The 21,814-nt window shown below is 46.5% G+C and overlaps 1 protein-coding gene across 4 annotated transcripts in view; it reads right to left on the reverse strand.

Moving 5' to 3' along the window:
• The window catches only part of STAC (SH3 and cysteine rich domain), a 139,953-nt gene that overhangs the window by 57,799 nt on the left and 60,340 nt on the right, over window positions 1-21,814 (reverse strand). The gene's annotated exons all lie outside the window — the stretch shown is intronic.

Below are 21,814 nucleotides of genomic sequence, written 5' to 3' on the forward strand. Positions count from 1 at the left end.
GCACACAGCCTACCTTCTGCTCTCTTGTGTGTATGCCACCCAAATTCCTGCACTCAGTTTACAAACAAGCGGATTGAGCCTTGCTCTGTAAAAGGTGACCTCAGATGCCTTTTAAATACGAATAAGGCATCAAATACTAAAGAAGTGTATTCTTTACAGAAGTCACTCCATTGTTCTTTTACAAGTAAGATTCATATTTATTAACTACGTTAACATTTTTATTTCAATAATACTTGAACGCTTAAATATAATAATGTATAATGATGACATGTTCTTTGTGCATTAATGTGATAAGCTAACCATTTAAGGACCTCTAACAACCTGATGCAGACCGAACGGATGGAAGTTTTAGGAGCCATGGCCAAAGGGAGAGAATTAGAACTTAGAACTAGAGGTTAAAGTACCTGTGCACCATCAGTGTGCACGACCTCGATCCCTCCGCTTTCCTGGGAGAATGCCTGCCCTGCAAAGTTGGGCTTTCTTCTGGAACATCTCTGTGTATCACAGGACCACGTGTATCCCTAGAGGATCTGTATGAAAGGGCCACACTGGGCAAGGCTGGAGAGCGAGAATAGTAAAACAAACAAGCACACATCCCCCAGAGCAAGACAAAATGAATAGGTATGCACTTTCATCCATACTATGGACAGACGGGCCACTGAGAAGTCAAGCTGCACATTTCAGATCAGACTAGGATTTGGAAGGCTCCGGCAGGGATTGTGGACAGAAGCTGTCCGAATTGAGAAGGTCCATTCTATCGACATGAGTGGGTCGCTCCCTTGTCCTCATCTGCCACTCTGATTTTAGGGAAGTGGGAGAGAAAAAAGAGGCTGAGGGCTGGGGAGGACCATGGAGCTTAGCCTGCTCTGGAGTTTACCCCTTCTGGATGGAGAGGGGACAGAATTATTCCTCCGCGCTCACTCTCTGGTACCAATCTTGCCCACACCAAGCACGCCACCAGTGACAGTTTCATGACCTTCGCCACAGTGCCAGGAGTGCTCTTTTGTCATCTTGTATAGTATTTTTTAAATGTTATCTTGCAAGCTAATCAAGGGAAGGCATAATTTCCAGAAGGAAGGCAGATAACTCCCAATTCCAATTCCTTTTTTTGAAGAACATATTTCAAGAATCTGGAGATTCTGGCAGCAGAGTGGAGGATTCCTCCAGAAGAAAACTCGTCAACAGTGCAAAGCTTGGCCATAAAGGAGTTTTTGGGTGTTTTTGTCTTTTTCATTTTAGTTTGGTTTTTCCTTGTGAGGAGTTAGACTAGGGGCCAGAAAAGCATCTCTGTAAAGGGCAGGAGAGCAAATATTTTAGGCTTTGCAAGCCACATGGTTTCCCTGCATCTATCCCACGCTACCGTTGTAGCATGAAGCAGACACAAATAACAACTAACCAAGTGAGTGTGGCTGTATCTCCATAAAACTCTATTTCGAGACGCTGAAATTTAAATTCATATAATTTTCATGTGTTATGAAATACTCTTCCCTGGATTTTCTCTCAACAATTAAAAAATGTAAAAACCACTCTTATCTCCTGGCGCGAAACAGGTGGTGGGGCCAGATTTGGCCTGTGGGTCATAACTTTTTCCTTTTCCCCAGTACCTTTTTTTTTTTTAAATTGAGGTGCAATTCACATAACAAAATTAACCACTGTTGAGTGAAGAATTCGGTGGCATTCTGTACGTTCACAATATTGTGCCACCACCACTTTTATCTGATTCCAAAACGTTTTCATCACCCCCAAAATAACCCCATACGCAAAAGACAATTATTTCCCATCCTTCCCTCCCCTAGCTTCTGGGAACCATCAATCTGCTTTGTGTCTCTATGGGTTTACCTATTTCATGTAAACGGACTCATCAAGATGTAGCCTTTGTGTCTGGGTTCTTCTGCTAAGTTTGGTTTCGAGGTGTATCCACTTTGTAACACGTATCAGTATTCCATTTTCCATTCCTTCTTATGGCTGGATATTCATATATATGTATATTATATATTTTATAATATACAAAAGAGTTTATTATTAGAAATAGCTATTAGTCTACTCATAGAACTAGACTTCTTCTGATGTAAGCTCTTTTTTTTTTTTTTTAATTTTTTTTAACGTTTACTTTTTTTTGAGACAGAGAGAGACAGAGCATGAACCGGGGAGGGTCACAGAGAGAGGGAGACACAGAATCTGAAACAGGCTCCAGGCTCTGAGCTCTCAGCACAGAGCCCGATGCGGGGCTCGAACTCACGGACCGTGAGATCATGACCTGAGCCGAAGTCGGACGCTCAACCGACCAAGCCACCCAGGTGCCCCTGATGTAAGCTCTTCTTGAAGGTGGGTTAGAAGGATATTCTATAATATAATAAAGGGGGAGTCTCTCTGATTATTTAATGAGGAAGCATTAGAAGGTCTCTCTTACCAGCCCACCAAACTGCTCTCATCCTTACCAGACACCAGATGAATCTAGTAGTCGAAGTTCATCCCATAATTGATCTACCAGTGGTAGCATGTAATAAGGCTGATATTCTCTTTAACATTTTCTTTCTTGGCTTCCAAGATGCTACATCTTCTTGGTTAATCTCTACCACACTAGGCACTTCTTCCTGGTCTCTTACTGGCTCCTCCTTTTCTCTCCAACTTTTTAACCCTGGAGAGTCCCAGGGCTCCTTCCTTGGTCCTCTGCTCTTTTCTGTCTACCCGTAACTCCTTTGGTCAGAGCCTCCAACCGTATCCCTTTAAATACTATTCACAGGCTGATGACTCCAATATCTGTATCTCTTACCTAGACAAGCCCCTCAGACTCCAAATCTACTCACACACCTGACCGCCTGACATTTTTCTAGTTGGCTGTCAAATAAACATTTCGAAGTCCGACACATCTGAGACTGAATGAGTGATCCTTTTCCCTCAACACATGGCCCAGAACCTCTTCGGCCTGCCGTGTCCCCATTGCAGTCGATGGCAACACCATTTTCCCAAGTGACTTGGGCCAGAAACTTTGTGGGCAGCATCCCTGTCTGCTGATTTCCTCATGCAGCCCACGCGCAGAAAATCCTGCTGGGCACTTCCTTCCAAATGTATCAGGAATCTAGACCCTTCTCTCTTACCTGCACTGCTGTGACAGCCTCTCGTCTGTCCTCTCTGCTTCAATCCTTACCCCCTCCCTCCAAAGTCTTAGGAGCTGCTATTCTGTACACAGCAGCTAAAGCAACCTTTTGCAAACATAATTACATTACAGAGTAAAAGTGAGAGTCTTCACAATGGTCTCCAGGGTTACACACGATCTCTTTTTCTGCTCATCATCCACTCTGGTCCAGTGCACACTGGCTGCCGGGCTATTACTTAACACACAAGGCATACTCCTGCCTAAGTCTTGAGCTCTGGTTGTTTCCTTCGCTTGGAATGCTCTTTGCCCAGAGTTCTCTCACCTTCTGCGCCTCTTACTCAGGTCTGATCTCAACAAGCTTACCCTGAGCACTTCCCGTGATACTGAAATCTGTCCCTTCCTCTGAACTCCTGATCTTTCTCACCTGGCTTTACATTATTCTTCCTTCTACATCACTTATAACCTTAGACAATTCTTCCATCCATCCATCCATCCATCCATCCATCGTCTCCCCAACCAAAATGTCAACTTGACAAGAGTCAAGATCATTTCCTGGTTTATTCACTGATACATCCTAAGTGCTTAGAACAAAACCTAACAGAAAGGAGATACTCCACAAATATTTGCTGAATGAATTCTTTTTAAGCTTGAAAGAAGACAAAGATGTCTGATGTTAGGAATACTCAGCACGGTATTATTAAATAAGAAATGGAGGGATGCCAATTTTCTCCAAATAGTTTTGCAAATTTACCAGAATTCCAGTTGAAATCTCCATGGGATTTGGGTGGGGGACTTCATAAAATGATTCTAAAATTAATCTTGAAGAATAAATGCCTGAGAATAGCAAAACATTTTTGAAAAAGAATCTATGATAACCCATAATAATAATTAAGCCAGAGGGCTATTGGTGCTGAACGAACAGAATACCCGATAAAGTGAACTGAAAACCAAAAAATATACTTTAAGTATCTTTAAAGAATTTAATGTTTTATAAAAGTGACTTTTGAATCAGCAGTGAAAAGTGGCACTGTAAAACAAATATTGGTGAATCACTTGGTAAATTGTTTGGGGAAAAGACCAGGTACATAACTCCCAACATATTCTGAAATAAAGTTTGGATGGGTTATGGAATTTACATAATAGTTGAAACTATTGAATTAATTGAAGAAAATATAAATACTAGCTTATTTATTCTTGAATAGAGAAAGTCTTTCTCAGAATGATTCTATGAAAGAAAACAATATACCAAAAGATTGATAAAGTTGATTACATTGAAAATAAGCTCACTAATACAAAGCTGAAAGGCAGATATATTGGAGAAAATATTTTCTTTATAAAATTCAGGATATTGTAACATATTACATGGGATTAAGGAGCCTTTCTTTCCAATTAAAAAAATATATAAAAAAGCCAAAAGACATATGGTCCAAAGGCATAACATGAGACCATGTAAAAGAAATGGAATTAAAAGTTAAGCATTACTTGGGGCGCCTGGGTGGCTCAGTCCGTTGAGCATCCGACTTCGGCTCAGGTCATGATCTCGCGGTTTGTGAGTTCCAGCCCTGCGTCGGGCTCTGTGCTGACAGCTCAGAGCCCGGAGCCTGCTTCGGATTCTGTGTGTGTGTGTCTCTCTCTCTCTCTGCCCCTCCTCCACTCACACTCTGTCTCTCTCTCCTTCTCCGGAAATAAATAAATACTAAAAAAATTTTTTTTAAATATTTAAAAAAAGTTAAGCCATCTTAAATGGCAGATTTAATTAGTAATCAAATAGCTGGAAGTAAATATAGCAAGATACCCATTTTTCTCCTATCACATGTGCAAAGATTAAAAAAGAAAAAAAGAAAACCAACAGTGCTTGGATGTGGGGCGATGGGTATGACAGCACCACTGTCCGGTTACTTTGGGAACACGCACCAAAAACTTGAAACAGATGCGTCATTCTTTGCTACGGCAATTTCAATTTCAGAACTGGTCTTAAAAATAATTAAATATGTCTGCAAAGACTTAACTCCAAAGACGCTCACCGTCACTTTGCGAATAATACCACACAATGGGGAATAAAGTAGAATATCCCAGAATAAAGTAGGAGTTAATAAGAGCTTGGTAAACCCACACCCAAAATACTTTTTGGCTAGTGAGACAATTTTTAATCGAATAATGATTGGCAGGATATAATGCTCACACTATAAGGCCAAAGTGTCAAAATTAAGGTAAGACACGTGTTGAGAAATCTCTCATTTAAGATGAACATAAACATACATGTAAAAATGTCTGCAGAGCAGATGTAAGACATTCATATTTCTGTCTGGGGGTGGAATTACACATGGTTTTTAGTTCTTGTTTCTACGTATTTGAACTTTCTCATTTTCTATAAAGAGCGTATTTCCCTTCTGTAATGAGAAGTAAGATACTCCATTTTTTTAAGTTTATTGACTTATTTTGAGAGAGAGTGTGAGCAGGGGAGGGGCAGAGAGAGAGGGAGAGAGAGAGAGAATCCCCAGTGGGCTCCGTGCTCAGCCTGGATCCTGACCTGGGGCTCGAACTCATGACCACGACATCATGAGCTGAGCCGAAGCTCTTGACGCATGGTGAGCGTCAAGAGTCGGACGCTTCACCAACTGAGCCACCTGGCGGTCCAAGACGCTACGTATTTTTTGAAAGGAAGTGGTGTTATTTGTGAAGAATTAGAAAAACCAGGTCATGTCGAGGTGAGAGGAATCACCCTGGGGGTTCCCACTGTCGGGAATTTGCGGTTGGGGTCGGGAGTCTAACAGCTTGGGGGGAAAAAGAGGGCAGCAACCCTCCCCCATGCCCACTCACCACCACCTAGGCCTCGGGTAGCGTGAGGAGTGTGGTCCTGGATGCCAAGTCCTGTCACTTCGGCAAGTCCCTGCCGCCCACTGGCTCCCGTGCCGCGCGCCCTGAGCCTGCGGGCATGCACAGCGGGCTTTGTTGTCCTTTCCTGGAACAACATCCTTCAAGGTGGGGCCTCCCTCCGAGTTCCTCAGGACTCACTGTGCAATACAATGTCAATCTGCAGACTGCCCAGACTATTCCATCTCAATTCCCTCTGGCTGGCAAGGGAAAAGTGCCCATCTCCAACCCCCCCCCCACCTTTGCCCCCACATTTAATGAATAGCTTTCACTGCTTTCTAGATTTCAAAGTGTTTTTCTTAAATCCAAATTTCTCAGCCCCTGCACTAGTGACATTTGGGGCCTGATAACTCTTTGCTGTGTATGTGTGTGTGTGTGTGTGTGTGTGTGTGTGTGTGTGTGTTGGGCTACCCCGTGCATTGTAGCATGGTTAGCAGTGTCCCTAGCCTCTACCCAGTGGCACCCTTTGCCCAGAATCGCGACGACCGAAACACCACCTGGCGTGGTCAAATGTCCCTGGAGATAAGGTTGTTAGATAAAACGCAGAAAGCCCAGTTAAATTTTAAGATAACGAATGATTATTTTTTTAAAGTTCACTTAATGAATTTTGAGAGAAAGAGAGAGAGACTGAGCCGAAGCAGGGGAGGGGCAGAGAGAGGGAGAGACAGAATCCCAAGCCGGCTCTGCAATGTCAGTGCAGAGCTCTATGCGGGCCTCAAACTCACAAATCACGAGATGGTGACCTGGGTCGAGATCAAGAGTCAGATGCTTAACCGACGGAGCCACCCAGGCGCCCGACAAATTATTTTTTCATATAAGAATATCTCAAATATTGCACGGGACACCTGGGTCCCAAATATTGCCTGTGACACACACTAAAAAATTGTTGGTTGCTCTTCTGAAATTCAAATGTAACTGGGTGTCCTGTCTTTTTACTTGCTCAATCTTGAAACCCTTTCTGGGAGGCAAAATCGCCCCCAGTTGAGAACCATGAACAAAAGGCAACAACTATTTTCAGCCCTCTTTTATAGGTGAGGAAACTGAAGCTTCGGGGGAGAGAAATCCTTGGTCCAAGGCCACACGGAAACAAGAGTGCAGAGAAGAGATCTGAACCAGGTTTCCTGATGACAAATTCCCTCTTTCTTCCTGCACACAGAACTACTCGCCTTTTCTCCCGAGAGGCTGAAAACGGAGAGACCACTGAGGTCAGGGCCACTATGCAGACGGTGCTCTGAATCACCAACGATTACGTTCTTTCCATATGTTCTCTGTAACACAACAATCCCTTGAAGTTAGTTATTATTCCACATTTAACAGATGGAAAATTAAGGATCAGAGAGTTTAAACAATTTACCCAAGTATATTTAGCTCGTAAGTGGTAGGGTTGGAATCCTAAAGCAGGTCTGACTTAATCCTTATTTTGCATCTCTGGCTGGTGTCCTTTGCTAATGTGTTTCTTTTCCTCAATCAACTAGGTCTGACTGAAATCTTTGAGCTACATTTTGTGGTTTCATGGTCCCAGAGCTTTGATTCATACATTCGAAATCCAGGGATGAAAGGATGAACTGGTCCAGAACTCTCCTCAAACACTATTTCAGACAAAAACCGACCGGTTTGCTTTGCAGATATGGTGCCTCCCATGCGACGAGCCTACCAAAAGAACATAGAGGCAATGGCTAACCTGGACAAATCTGTAGGCTTTATCATCAGTTTCTGAGAAATTAAGAGCTGATTCCCTGTTATATGTTTTAAAAAGAAAACATGGCATAATTTGGCTTCTTTGTACCCACTGGGGAGGTGCTTCCAAGAACTATAATGAGTTTGGTAGGAAGTGGTAAACTCGTACTCATCCTTCAAGGCCCACCTCAAATCTCACATTCTTTTTTTTTTTAAGCTTATTTATTTTTGAGAGAGTGAGAGCGAGAGAGAGCGAGTGGCGGAGGGGCAGAGAGAGAGAGAGAGAGGGAGAGACAGAATCCTAAGCAGGCTCCATGCTACCAGCACAGAGACTGACACAGGGCTTGAACTCACAAACCGTGAGAACACGACCTGAGCTTGAAATCAAGAGTCGGACGCTCAGCTGACTTGAGTTCTTTATGGGGCTTTCATTGACCTCTTCCTTCTCGGGTAGAACTATTATTAGTTTCCTCGATTGGATTTTCCTGGCACTTTTTGTATGCCTTGGTGCATATATTTACATGTGTATGTGTCTCCCCAGTTATTTATTAAGCCTCCCATGTTTATTATCTATGGAAAGAAAAGAAGTAGAACATCTATGCAAGAGAAAAAGTTAGAAATCTTATGAACATTTAAGATTAGCTCTTCGATTTCTGTACCTCATTTCTCTTTCCCAGGCACCTAAGGCAAGGCCTTCCACGTAAGTCTTAGCGACTTGCTGAGTGAAGGGTGTCACAGAGTCTAGTCGGGAAGACACCTTAGTGCCTCACCATTGAAAGTGTGGCCCACAGACCAGCATGACCGGCACTGCCCGAGACCCTGAGAGGAACGAAGAATCTCAGGGTGCAGCCAGCCCCGCTAAATCAGCTAAGTCACCAAGACTTCCAGGCGATCTGCACGCGTATTCCACTTGCGAGAAGTCCTGCCTTTGAGATCCGCAGCCCAGGGATGGCAAATATATGGGACAGGGACTGAAGAAGCACTTCCTTCCGCATACATGGCAGGCATCACTCATCCATCACGATGGCGTTCTCACTGCACGACAGGGCAGCTAGAAGCTTCTCTGGGCAATCACTGCCAATCCATTAGTACGGAAACCAACTTGCACCTCCCCCCAGATCTAGCAAGCGCTCTCATTTTACAAATGAAGAAACAGGCCCAAAGAAGGGAAGCGGTCTGACCAACATTAACCCCCTCCTTCACGGCAGGGACGATATTAAACTACCACCGTCGAGCCTCTTGTGCTCATGTTCTTGCCCCACCATGCTGGGAAGTTAGGCAGACACAGCTCGAACCAGGACCTATCATTCTTTCTCACCGTCCCCCCAAAGAGCCCTAGGTTACCTGTCACTGTCCTCGTGCTGTGGTGTATCAGAAAGGGCTCGAGCTCTTCTGGACTTAGAGCAAGACGGCCTCAATTGCCCCCAATCTTTAGATATCGCTCAATACTTAGAAAGTTTTCTGCTAAAGGGAAAACCAGGGAACATATTTTCCATCGCAGTTGAACTCTAGTCACGGGACCTTGATTAAAAATAACCCATCCTCTCTCTCCCCTACTTGATGGTGAAACACCATCAAGCAAGCAGAAAGGACCACTAAACACCGGGCAGACCCCCGGGCCATCTTTCCCCGCCTATACTCCCCACTCCTTGCTACGCTACATCTTTCCAACCCCCTCTAGCTTCCAAAAAAAATTAATGGCATTCATTGTTTATAAATGCTTCTCTGTTGATCTTTCCTATTTCGGTTCCTGACTGCTAGTGGAAAAACTCTCCCCACTTCCCCCGCCCCTCCCGCACGGAGCTTTAAATATAGCAACGGGAGTTGGGTTGGCTCAGGGCTTTGTGTTTGGACTCCACAGCCTCTGCCCTCCGGGTCACCAGTTCACGTCGTAATACCCTGGCCACCGCGCTTTCCTTCTATTACGTGTGTTTGGCTTCAATTTTTGCGAGAAGACATCCTCCTTAATGACCACTTTCCCACGACCATCTGGGAACTATCTGAGCTTGACATCCCTGACCCCGGTGTTGATGATCCCGGCTGCCCTGTCTGCCGCCTTGTCCGGGGTCTCTGGTTTTCACACTCCCATTCCGCTTTCTTCAGAACTGTTCTAGCTTAAGGCTTGAGCGCTGGCATTTCTCCTGAGGGGTCCCTAGAAGGGACTGGTCAGTCTAGGCTTTCTCCTTCTCTCCATCCCGAAAGTGCCTGCCTGGGAGTACCAACCTTTTGTACGTAAAGACGGCTTTCATAACAGTGACCAGCTTTTGAGGTTCGCGGTCCACCAGGAATCTTCACACGTATCACTTTATTTGGTTAGTAGTAACTCCCAACAAGTCGGTGGAGGTCTACCAGCTGTCCGAGGTCACTCGCTCTACCAAGAGAGGAACCACCCCGGCTCCTCTGTCCCATTCTGCCCCCCTCCTGCTCTCTCCCGCAGGTCTGTATTTTGGGTTTATTCGCAGTGATCCACCAACAGATGTTTGCTAGTGCGCCCACTACTGTCAGGGGTAGTGAGCAGAGTTTCACTTCCTGTAAATCTAATGGGACAAAGCCCTTGCTCCTTTGCCTTTGTTGGCAAAGGTTTTAGAGTAAGCGTCAAGCCGGGGAAGCTTCCGTGTAAGTCTTCAGGCAATGGGAGAGTGGAGCATTCCTGAGAAAGGCAGGAACTCGCTGTCAGTTTGCTTTCAGCTGAGGTTTGGCAACAGAGGAGGAGGTAGAGATGGGTTGAAAGAACACACCTGAGGGACTTCTTGAACTAGTTCATGTGAGATGTGCTGGACGAAGCCTGGGCTGGGGCGGGGGCAGCGGGGGAGAGAAGTCGGCCCGGCCTGACTGCAGAGAGGTCAGTGTGTGCACGTATGGGGTTTCTGGAGGAAGGGGACAGGGTGGAGTCACCGACGGCCTTGAGGCTCTCCCTGGCCAGGAGCTGAGCGTGTGAAGGAGCCACCTGCCCCAGCAGGAAAGGTCCCCCGGTGAATTGGCAGATTTTATGGGCCAAGATGCTGCTCTGCTCCACTGTGGACGTATTCGAGCATTCTGGCATCGCCAAGGCCTCCGGGCAGCCAAGTTCTGGCCGTCGAAGTGAGAGACTGGGCCCGCGGAGAGAAGGCAGGCGGGCAGCAGCCCAGCCCCTCCTCCTCCCTCCCTCCCCCCCGGGGGGAGGGTGGCAGGACAGGAAATGGGGGGAAGCAAGGAAAGTTACTATAACCGGACACTACTGCTTTTGGACGCGGTCTCATTTAATCTTTATCCCAAATCTACCAGATAGGCAGTTTTGATTTCTATTTTTAAAATGGGGAAACAGATGCTCAGCCGATGTTCCCCGAAACGTCCTTTTCACACAGGGATACCAGGCGGATCGAATGCAAAGTGATACAGGCCTTCGGGGTCACACGGAGGCCGGTTCAGCGCCCCACCTCGGTTTTAATGAGTAACTCTCGTTCCCTTTTGTGGCATGAGAACAGGGTAAAGGTGACGCTTCGGTCTTAGGCTGTGTGGCATCGTGGACAGGCTGAAGCGACGCGAATTCTTTAAACGATGTTCTTGCTGTGGCCATGGCAGCACACCTCTCCCTGACCGAGGGCGTGGGTGCACGTGCGATGCACACACGGGGGCCCTCCCGCATTCGTCTGTGGTCATGTTGTTGGGGTGTGGAGGGCAGGGTAACCATAGACTTTTGCATTTTCTTGCCAGGTAAGCTTCGAGTGTGATAGAATAATCTAGGCTTTGTTTCCTCTCCTTCAGCAACCAGGCAGTGTTTGGAAAGCTACGAAGGAAGTGCTTTCATAGTATTTAGCAATGGATTTCTCCCCCCACCCCCACCCCTATCTGCAGTCCTTAATAGCTGGGTCCCAATGCACAGGTGTCTCCCATAGATACACACACACACACACACACACACACACACACGCCCTGCCTGATGCTTTGAGTCCCAGATACACACAAAGCACTGCCCTATATTTTACTACTAGCCTAGTTCTGTCACTTTATGATGCGGTATCCACTGCGGCTGCACAAGCAACGTTCTAAAGTAGGTCAGTGGAACATTCTCCATGAAAGCAGCTGAGTGGAAGCACAGGATACACATCCTCCGACAGGTCCGCATCTCCCGTGTTCACGACAGGAGACGGCCCATTCCCATGGATCCCTAGTCTCCAAACACCGCATTAACAATGGAACAGATCCAAGGGCAGGCGGCCTCCCTATATTTGTCGTGACTTGGTCTGAACCTCAAGCAGGAAGGCATGAATCAGCAGTATCACAGTCAGGCAAAGGTTTCGTCATCTCGAGTTTAGAAAACTCTCAAAGCGTATCCGGGATTCAGAGAGGCGCCCACTTTCTGATTGCTCCGAGTCTGCCTGGGACGATTCCTTCTCCCTTCCTTCTGTCCTGGGCACCTTTTTTATTTCTTGATGGATGGGACAAAGAAAAAAATGTCTGAAGCCCAGTGGATCATGGGAGAACATGGAAACACACATGTTCAGCATATATTTGCTATGATATTACTAGATATTACTAGATCACCTAGCTGGTGATCTACAGGGAATGGCTAAAAACTGAACAGAAGACCACCTTAAATTATCACTCTCCCCTCTCTGATGGGTTATTCACGCAGGGAAAATACTTTCCTGTATTGTCCCTTTTTTTCTGCTAAGTTATAATCTTAAAAGACTCCAAAAATGCCAGTATCTTCTTTGGGGCACACAAAACAGTATTCTTCTGGGAAATTATTGCTATGCTGTGATTCAAGAAATCACTAAGGCATTTGCAAACATCATGATCTATAATTTTAGAGGGACAGTTGTTTTCTTTTGGCTTTAAAAATGACGTTCCCCCCAATGGGTACATGGGGGAGGGGAAGGAACAAAATAACTTAGAGGGGGAAGGAGCCAAACCATAAGAGACTCTTAAAAACTGAGAACAAACTGAGGGTTGAGGGGGGTGGGAGGGAGGGGAGGGTGGGTGATGGGCATGGAGGAGGGCACCTGTTGGGATGAGCACTGGGTGTCGTGTGGAAACCAATTTAACAATACATTTCATATTAAAAAAAAAGACTTTGGCCAATTACTAGTAAAACAAACAGTCCACAGAAATAAAATCATGCCTTCTCTTTGGGAAATGTTTATATTCTGGAGACCTTGTCCACTTGGTCCCCTTTCTTATTCTGACCAGTCATGAGATGTTTAAGGATGGGGTGTAGGAGGGAGACAGGGTGTATGTCTTCCTAATACCAGCTTGGGTACATTATAAAAAACAGATTTAGGAGCATATGCGTAAGTATGGCCAACATGCTACTAAGGTCTAGACAAACTAGATTCTGACAGTTCCTCTGGCTTCCTGACTTCCTCAAACTGGTCCCAAAATGGGGTTCAGCTATTCTCCCAACAGTGACCTGGCTTCAGGACATCCCAGTCGGGTCACCTGGATGGGGGTGGGGGGATAGCTTGGGAAGGCCCGTGAGAGCATCGTGAGAGGCCCGTTAACCCCACCTTGTCCACTGCACGCCATGGTCTGTCATGGAAGGAGGCCCAAGGGGTCTTTAGCTTAAAGTGGGAGGGGCTCCTTGTCAATTCTTCCAGTTTCTAGATACCTTCTCTCTCATTTCCTTTGCTACCTCCCAGGCTCCCCACCTGAATGAATGAAGACATCAGACATCAGCACAGGGCCGGGTACACAGTCGGTGCTCAATCAAAACGGAAGAATGGGTGGGGAATACAGGGAAGCGGGGAATGGAACGTCACCATCCAAGTCCTTGTGAGAGGTACTACCAGACAGGAACTGCCACCCCGGATGATCCAATTATTGTCATAGGGCAGCCGTTTCCAGATCTTTAGATTTCACAGACTAACAGAAACGGGGAGAGCCAGCCACTAGCCGCAGTGAAACCAGACTGGTCAGGGAGACAAAGCCATAGGACACGGCTGAGGGATATTTGCAGAAACTGCAAGAAACCCTGAGTTGCTCTTCGGTCGGCCCCAATCGGCAAGAGGTTTATTAGCCAAGCAAGTGGCCCGGTGGCCATTCACTCCTGTATGCCTTTGGTACTGAAAATACACACCGGGAAACTGGGACACAAAACAAAAACAGAGCTTAAGAGTGGAGACGTTAGGTAATAGAACAGACGGTAAATACTGAAATCAGTTACAATTAGAACCGTCTAAATAGATGTATAGTCTTATTATAAGGTGTGCATATATCTTAAGACTTACTCTCAAAGGTCTGACTTGCAAAACATTGGAGGTACAAGTGAAAGTCTGGATTGACAAAAGTGACACACTTACTTGAGTCAGGATTAGAAATCTGGTAAGTTATCTGGAGTAACGGAGAAATCAAAATGCCATATGTAGGGGCGCCTGGGTGGCGCAGTCGGTTAAGCGTCCGACTTCAGCCAGGTCACGATCTCGCGGTCCGGGAGTTCGAGCCCCGCGTCAGGCTCTGGGCTGATGGCTCAGAGCCTGGAGCCTGTTTCCGATTCTGTGTCTCCCTCTCTCTCTGCCCCTCCCCCGTTCATGCTCTGTCTCTCTGTGTCCCAAAAATAAATAAACGTTGAAAAAAAAATTTAAAAAAAAAAAAAAATGCCATATGTATTTTCACCTTTTAATAACCTGAGAGGCGAGGAAGAACGGTGTTTTGGGAAAACCTCCGAGGTAATCATTAGGACAAGAGTACTTTACATATCTTCCCAGACACGGAAGTTATAAAAGGAAAAGAACACACAAACCACATGACTAACACACACACACACACACACACACACACACACACACACCGGAAGGAAACAGAAAACACAAAATAGAAACTGTATAGTAACAGACATTAGGAAAGCCAACTATTTCACTCAGAGCAATGAATGCGAATCCATAAATCTCTTCGAATTTGGAATAAAAATTCAAGTTGGGGAAAAAAAATGAAATCTAAAGTCCAATTATGTTGAGTTGCCAAAGCAGCACTTAGATAACGTGACAAAAAAAGGTTTAAAGTCAAAGGTGGATAAAGGCAAATATACACAAAACGAAGTTGGGAGTTTTACTATAACGGTGGGAATGCAGGACACGAGGGTTAAACAGGATGGGATGGCCTTGTATTTGTATGTGGCTATAATGCAAAATAAAGATATCCCTGTTATGACCCCCTTTGCACCACCTTTGCGTTAAAATCTGCAACAAAAAGGGGAAATGAAGAGAAATGTCACGGAGGAAGAAATAAGGCTTCTGTGTCAAGCTTCCTTTAGGAAGCAGGCTGAAGCCTTAATATACCTGGGGATAACTTTCAGAGGGATTAGGAATTTTCCATATCCTTTCTCTGTTTTGTTTTTAATTTACTTCTGTTTCTTTTATTTTTAAGTTTATTTATTTATCTTGAAAGAGAGAGAGGGCATGTGCATGCGGGGGGGGGCGGGCAGAGAGAGAGAGAGGGGAGAGAGAGAAAACCCCAAGCAGGATCTGCACTGTCAGCACAGAGCCCCATGCTGGGCTCGATCCCACGAACCATGAGATCATGACCTGGGCCAAAATCAAGAGTTGGGTGCCCAACCGACTGAGCCATCCAGGCGCTCCAATTCGCTTCTACATCTGTTGGCGTACTTCAGGGCAGACTGGTTGTTTCCCACCCACTAATTAGCATTTTCTAAAACCTCCGTGCGTGCAATGTGTGTGCTACCTGCTATGGGAACGGGCACATCAGGGAGACTCACGTCTTCAAGCGGCTCACCAAAGTCTAGGCTGTTTGAGGAACGGTATGAACGTTCAGGGAAGTAGGTGGCCACCAAGGAACTCGAGAAAGCACTGTAACTGGGTCTTCGCAGATCTCGGAATGGGACAGATGGAGAGGTGGAGCAGGAAAGATGTTCCACAAGGAAAGATAAAACGCCAGCACACTGAAAACGGGCTCCCAAACCACGATCGGGACCGTCCCCAGGGAGCAGGATGTCTGGGGGGGGGGGGGGCTGGTCAAGGATCTTTCATTTTCGAGGCAATGACGTGTAGGTCCCACGAGATGCCCCAGAGCCTAACACCAGCCCACACCCCCCGGTTGCCTCCAAGTCTGCGTGAGACTCCAAGAAACCTCCTTCCTTGGAGCCCACCAGCATCCATGGCTGTTCAATCTCCCCTGGAAGGAGCGTGGATTATTTTTTCTTGTAAGTCGTTTCCTGTGAGAGATGGCTTAGCACGTGGCAGCAGGCATCACATTTTGGGAAACCGACGGAAGACGGCAGCTTAAAAGTATTCTCTGCCCCTTTAGTTGAAAGGCGCGGAGTCCAATGCGCTCTGAGAACATTGGCCCTGCACTGGAGTCTTAAGAACTCTTTAACGAATTTGCCTTTGTGAGCACTGAGAGGGCTTTCTGAATTGAGATACGAGCCCCACACTCTTCAACAGCAGCCAAGTGGAATCGGGGGGAAAAGTAGGTGTTGGGATAGAGCACTCCGTGGTTGTAATCCCTCTGCTCCACTGCCTGTTCTCCACTGATAAGGCTCGGAAGCTTCCAGCATCGCAGGACTTCAGAATGCTAACGCGGGCTCCGAATATCCAGAGGGAACACAGTGCAGAGTTTTCCAAACATACACTTTGTTGGGGGAAAATCCCCCCCCTCCCCAAATCTGCGGAGCTCGCTTCTGGAGTTATTTTTATTTTTTTTTTTTTAAATTTTTTTTTTCAACGTTTATTTATTTTTGGGACAGAGAGAGACAGAGCATGAACGGGGGAGGGGCAGAGAGAGAGGGAGACACGGAATCGGAAACAGGCTCCAGGCTCTGAGCCATCAGCCCAGAGCCCGACGCGGGGCTCGAACTCATGGACCGCGAGATCGTGACCTGGCTGAAGTCGGACGCTTAACCAACTGCGCCACCCAGGTGCCCCTGGAGTTATTTTTAGAAGCTCTTCCCTTCGGTGTCTTTCATCATTGTGGACTTGAGAACCCCGAGCGAGTTTAAACCCTCTTCTGGATGGGATCTCTTCAGCTCCTGGAGGACCCCTGATCGTGCTCCCCGAAGGCTTCTCCAGGCCAAACACAGCCACGCCCTGCGAACATTCCTCATCTGGTAGAGTCACCATCTCCACACCCCACCTGTGCTCCGTATTTTTTCAGTCAAATACGCCCCTAGCATCAACACGATTCTCTCAAGGGGGCCAGAGGAGCAAAGAATACAAAGAAATGACCTCTGTCGGACTGGGTGTTATACTGCAAGGTTGTCCTCTGGTAAAAAAAAGTAGCAGTTACATTAGTGCTACTTGGAAGCAGTGAAGACACCAGAGGAGAAGGATCCCGTTGGACAAAGCACCGAGGTCTCCGTACTGGATTTTAAGAGGGACACGTACCATGACCCAAAAGAAAGCAATCTACATGAAACTTAAGAAAAAGGTCCTAGAGAGCGTTTGTGATTTTTCTCATTTAGAAGCTGTACAGCTGCTAAAACAATCGTCTGGTCAACCGACTGATGACAGCTCAGAGGTTTCATTCTATTCTGAGAACACACAGATGTGACATTTGCTTTTCCATATTCCCCTTGATTTCTGTTTTGGCCTTTCCCATCAAGAGACGACTTCACTGGTGAGTCAACACTGTCTTGTCTTTTTAGCTTTATGTACAAATGTATATGCATCTGTGTGTGTGCGTGCGTGTGTGTGTGTGTGTAGTTTTTTCTTGCATTCAACGTTTGGTTAATATTTTATGGCTGTTTTTGAACAATCAGATGACGTCAGGACAGGTCAGGAAACAGTTAAACTAATGGTCAAACGAGCATTAGCAGACAGGCCTTGGACTCGGTGTCATGCAAGATATCCTCATGTTATAATGTTACCATGTGACCACTCACTCTGATGGTAACACGGTGTTATAGGTACATCAAGGCCACGGTCCATCTGCATTTTATATTCATTCGTAGTGGAGGACGCTTTTCTATTGCATCTAAGATTACAGATGTAGGGATGCTGTGAGTGCCTTGTCCAGATCTGAGTTCTTTCTCCTGCCGATGCTGTGACTGTTTGGTCTGAAGCCAACTCCGGCTGAGAGCACGCCCCTGCCCTGCCTCTTCTGCGCAGGGCAGCAGAATCCGAATCCCTTCTCCTGAGGGCACGCTCCACAAGAAACCACTCTCACAAGAATCTCTACCTCAGGTCCAGTTCTGGGGCTGCTCACCTAAAACTAAGCCAGAGTTATTTTCCCCGGCGGTCGCCACTCGGACGGTTTGAAGGCGAACGATTCTTTGCGCAGTGACTGTATAAGCAACTTGAAATGTCAAGCACGGACGTCCAGCTGTTTTGCTAAATATGTGTTTAGGAAATAGGAGCCCGTTGGATAGGCTGTCTTCTAAGTGGATGCCGACTAAGAACATTTAGTTAATTAAAAAATAGTTTGGGGGGGGCGCCTGGGTGGCGCAGTCGGTTAAGCGTCCGACTTCAGCCAGGTCACGATCTCGCGGTCCGTGAGTTCGAGCCCCGCGTCGGGCTCTGGGCTGATGGCTCAGAGCCTGGAGCCTGTTTCTGATTCTGTGTCTCCCTTTCTCTCTGCCCCTCCCCCGTTCATGCTCTGTCTCTCTCTGTCCCAAAAATAAAAATAAAAAAAAAACGTTGAAAAAGAAAAAAAAATAGTTTGGGAAACAAGGCATGAGACAGTCAACAGAAGAATGGAGTCCTTTGGAAAAAAAACCTCTTTAACTGATGGAGTGGACTCGTGCATTGAGATAGTTATGGTGATAGGTTAGATATGGTGATAGTTATTTTGACTTGTTCAAGTCTCTGAAATTTCAACGAGAGGCAGACTACCGCAAGCAGACTCAATGCTCTCCCAAAATGAGGGTGCCGTTGATGGAATACATTTAAGTTGATACACGATGCAGAGGAGTCCCCACCCCTCATGCCCATGGCCAAAGCCTGAGGGTGGCCACAGTCGATCCGCTTGGTGGGGAAAAGATGTCCATTAAACCAAGAGGATTCTCCCAGTCTAAGGCTGGGTCATCAGTCTTCTTGACTCAAAGGCTGGGAAAGTCAGCACTGGGGCTGAGGTACACCTACCTATTTCTCTTATGTCCCATGAAAGGTTGGGTTGACCGCCTTTGGCTTGCAGAGCTGACCCATTTTTCTAGAAGGGGACAGCCTAAGGAGGTGATCGTAAAAGGTAGCCATGTCCTGGAGGCAAGATCAGACTGGCATAAGGGCCTGCCACAGTGCCTGCTCAACCCAAGGGTCTGTGTGCCACATTTGCAGGAGAGGTGCAAATCTGAGGACAAGGGCAAAGCTGGCGACTGGGAACGAGCCATAGAGTGAAACAGCTGAGGAAATTAGCAACATACGGGTGGGGTCCTGGTTTACTTTCACTGGTAGATGAAAATGTGTAGCCTTCCCAGGTTTAGGGCACAGGCAGTCAGGCAAGGAACAAATGCGACGCCCTGTCAACCCAATGAGTGTCCATTCCAAATTAGAAATCTTAGACAGTGAGAATGCCAGGTTCCTTTTACTTTTTATTTTTTTAAAGAGTTTTCATTTATTTTGAGAGAGAGAATGAGAGAGCAGGGGAGGAGCAGAGAGAAGGAGTGAGTGAGAGAGAGAGAGAGAGAGAGAGAGAGAATTCCAAGCAGGCTCCATGGTGTCAGTGTGGAGCCCCCCGTGGGGATCAAACTCATGAACCGCGAGATCATGACCTGAGCCAAAACCAAGAGTTGGATGCTTAACTGACCGAGCCACCCAGGCGCCCCAGATTCCTTTTGTTTTTAAACAAACATCCATCAGCTGGAAAACCTCACACATGAGATTTGACTGTTCCTGGCCATCACGATGTAGCCTTTGGTTCTCAGTTGAAAGGACAAAAAACCTGCTCTAATACGTTTTCTGAAATGTCACTCTCAGGAGATAGCAGCAGATAGTCTTTCCCTGGAATCTGGGATATGAAAATGACCTGTGGCTGGAAGGAAACGAATCTTCAGGTGATACATGTAGAGACAGGAGGCTGAGTCTGAAGAGTAAGGAAAGAGAAAGGGGGCAGATGGACTGTGCCCTGTGATCCCAGACTAGCGTGCTCCGTGCCTCGTCTCAGGAAGTGAGAACATCTGCCAGCCTCTGCTTCACGTAGCTTCCTCTCCTCACCTCCCTCCTTGGCCACCTCCCTTTCCCCCTTCTTCCTGCCTCAAATTGCTTCTCTCATTCTCTTCCTCTTTCTTAGAAGGAGCTTGCCTTCTTTACTTCGCTTTCATCTTGGAAAAGAGCAGTGCGCCTTGATGATGATTTCTTTAGATGTTCATTTATTTTATTTTTGAGAGAGAGAGAGAGAGAGAGAGCGAGAGCACAACCAGAAGAGGGGCAGAAAGAGAGGGAGAGAGAGAGAATCCCAAGCAGGCTCTGTGCTGTCAGCGCAGAGCCTGAGGTTGGGCTGAATCTCACGAACTGTGAGATCACAACCTGAACGGAAACCAAGGGTAGGACGCTTCACCGACTGAGCCACCACACACCTCTGTCTTTTTCAAGATAAAATGGCAGCTACAATATAAATTTCATTCTAATAAAGGAAAAGTACAGTGAGAATTCTCTTCAGCACGGGGCACATCTCTTGGTGATTTTCAAGATGGGAGTCCTTCAAAATTGTTGCTGTACTTGAGAAGTACCTAAATCTTCCCTTAGGGTATTGATTGTGACATTCTTCAGAGGCAAACTCATTTCTGTTACGCATTTTCAAGACACATGTTCCTTTGTCTTTTCACACTCGTCACAGTGAGATTTAAACTAGAGACACAGCATCACCCATTTAAGGGTTATGAATAGCACTGCCTTGAAAAGGCCTGGTGCAAATTTGTGTGGAATTGAAAGTGATGCATTGGACTTGGAAGAATGTTAGGCAGACGCGCAGACTAGGTTGGAGGCCAAGTTTCCTCAGTGTCCTGAGCATGGAACACGAGACCCTCTCCCACCATGCTCACAGTCAGATCCAAATCATCACTTCCAGATGGAGAAATGGAATGGAAGGGTGGTACAGCCCCCAAGACTCGTGCAGTCTACCAAACAAAAGAGGTTCGATAATCAAGAGGCCACCCTAAGTAAGCACGGAGGAAGATTGGATTATGGACCCCACTCTTCCCCCCTCCCTGTACCTGTGCCTCTGGCCAGGTGGCTCTGAAGTCCCTGCCACTAGAGGCTGAGAGCATTTCTCCATTCCTTGGGGTGGGCTGGGTCCACGCTCTGGTGGAATGCCACCAATCCAAGGCTTTAAGAAACTCTGTATGCCTCCACTTGTCCTCACCATGAGGAGAGCACAACCTGGCTGGCCCACTCGTCCAAGGAAGGGGTAGGAGAAGAAGAAAAGCATATGCGATGGCAGCCAAACCCCAGCTGATCTGAAGATGCCTGAGTAAGAGTCAAAGAAGGCTACTCCAAGTGTTGGAGTTTGAGAGGACTTGTTTGTTACACAGCGTTACTGAGAAACCCCTGAGTGATACAAGCGCTGCTCTGAAATGTGGCTTGTTCTAAGGAAGAACATGAATAATGGTGGCTAGAAAATGAGAGTGTGAATGGATAATGGTTCTCTGAAGATGAGGACAGCCCTGTGTGTCTGTTTGCAAGACGGGAAGATGTTCCTCCCCATTCTGAACATCCCACTCCTTAACCGGGTCTCGGCCAAGCGTGAAGGGAAATGTAGAATCCTGCCTTCCTGGCCACATTGGAAACCACTGACAGGTCCGAGCTTGGCAATGACAGACGTGGGCTTCTTCGGGAAGCTCAGACATTTCAAATCTCATTGTGAAGACTATCAGATAGATAAGGAAGTAAGAAAAGACTTTCAGATGACCACCGCCTGACAGACGTTAAGCTACTCAGCACTCACAAGGGAAGCCATTCATTCACAGGTCAAGTGTCTGGGGTAAGTGGGTTATAGTCTCACTGAAACTTGCCTTTTAACTTTGCTCCTTGTTCCCAACCCTTTCCTCTAAAGCCACATAGCATGAGTCTCTTGACTCTCCCAACAGGGTACTTTAAAACACAGCTGCACATCCCAAGTCTCGTACACACCAAACTCCCAAAGCTTCCTTATGATTTTGTTTGGATGCACCGCTCACCATTCTGATCACTCGTGTAGACACCCACTCGCTTGTCCATATCCCTTATAAAATATGAAATGGAGAATTAGAGACAATCCTCGATGTGAACCTAAAACACTGCCATGTAGATGAGGGGCTTCTTA

The sequence above is a fragment of the Leopardus geoffroyi genome, chromosome C2, assembly GCF_018350155.1.
Source record: "Leopardus geoffroyi isolate Oge1 chromosome C2, O.geoffroyi_Oge1_pat1.0, whole genome shotgun sequence".
Lineage (NCBI taxonomy): Eukaryota > Metazoa > Chordata > Mammalia > Carnivora > Felidae > Leopardus > Leopardus geoffroyi.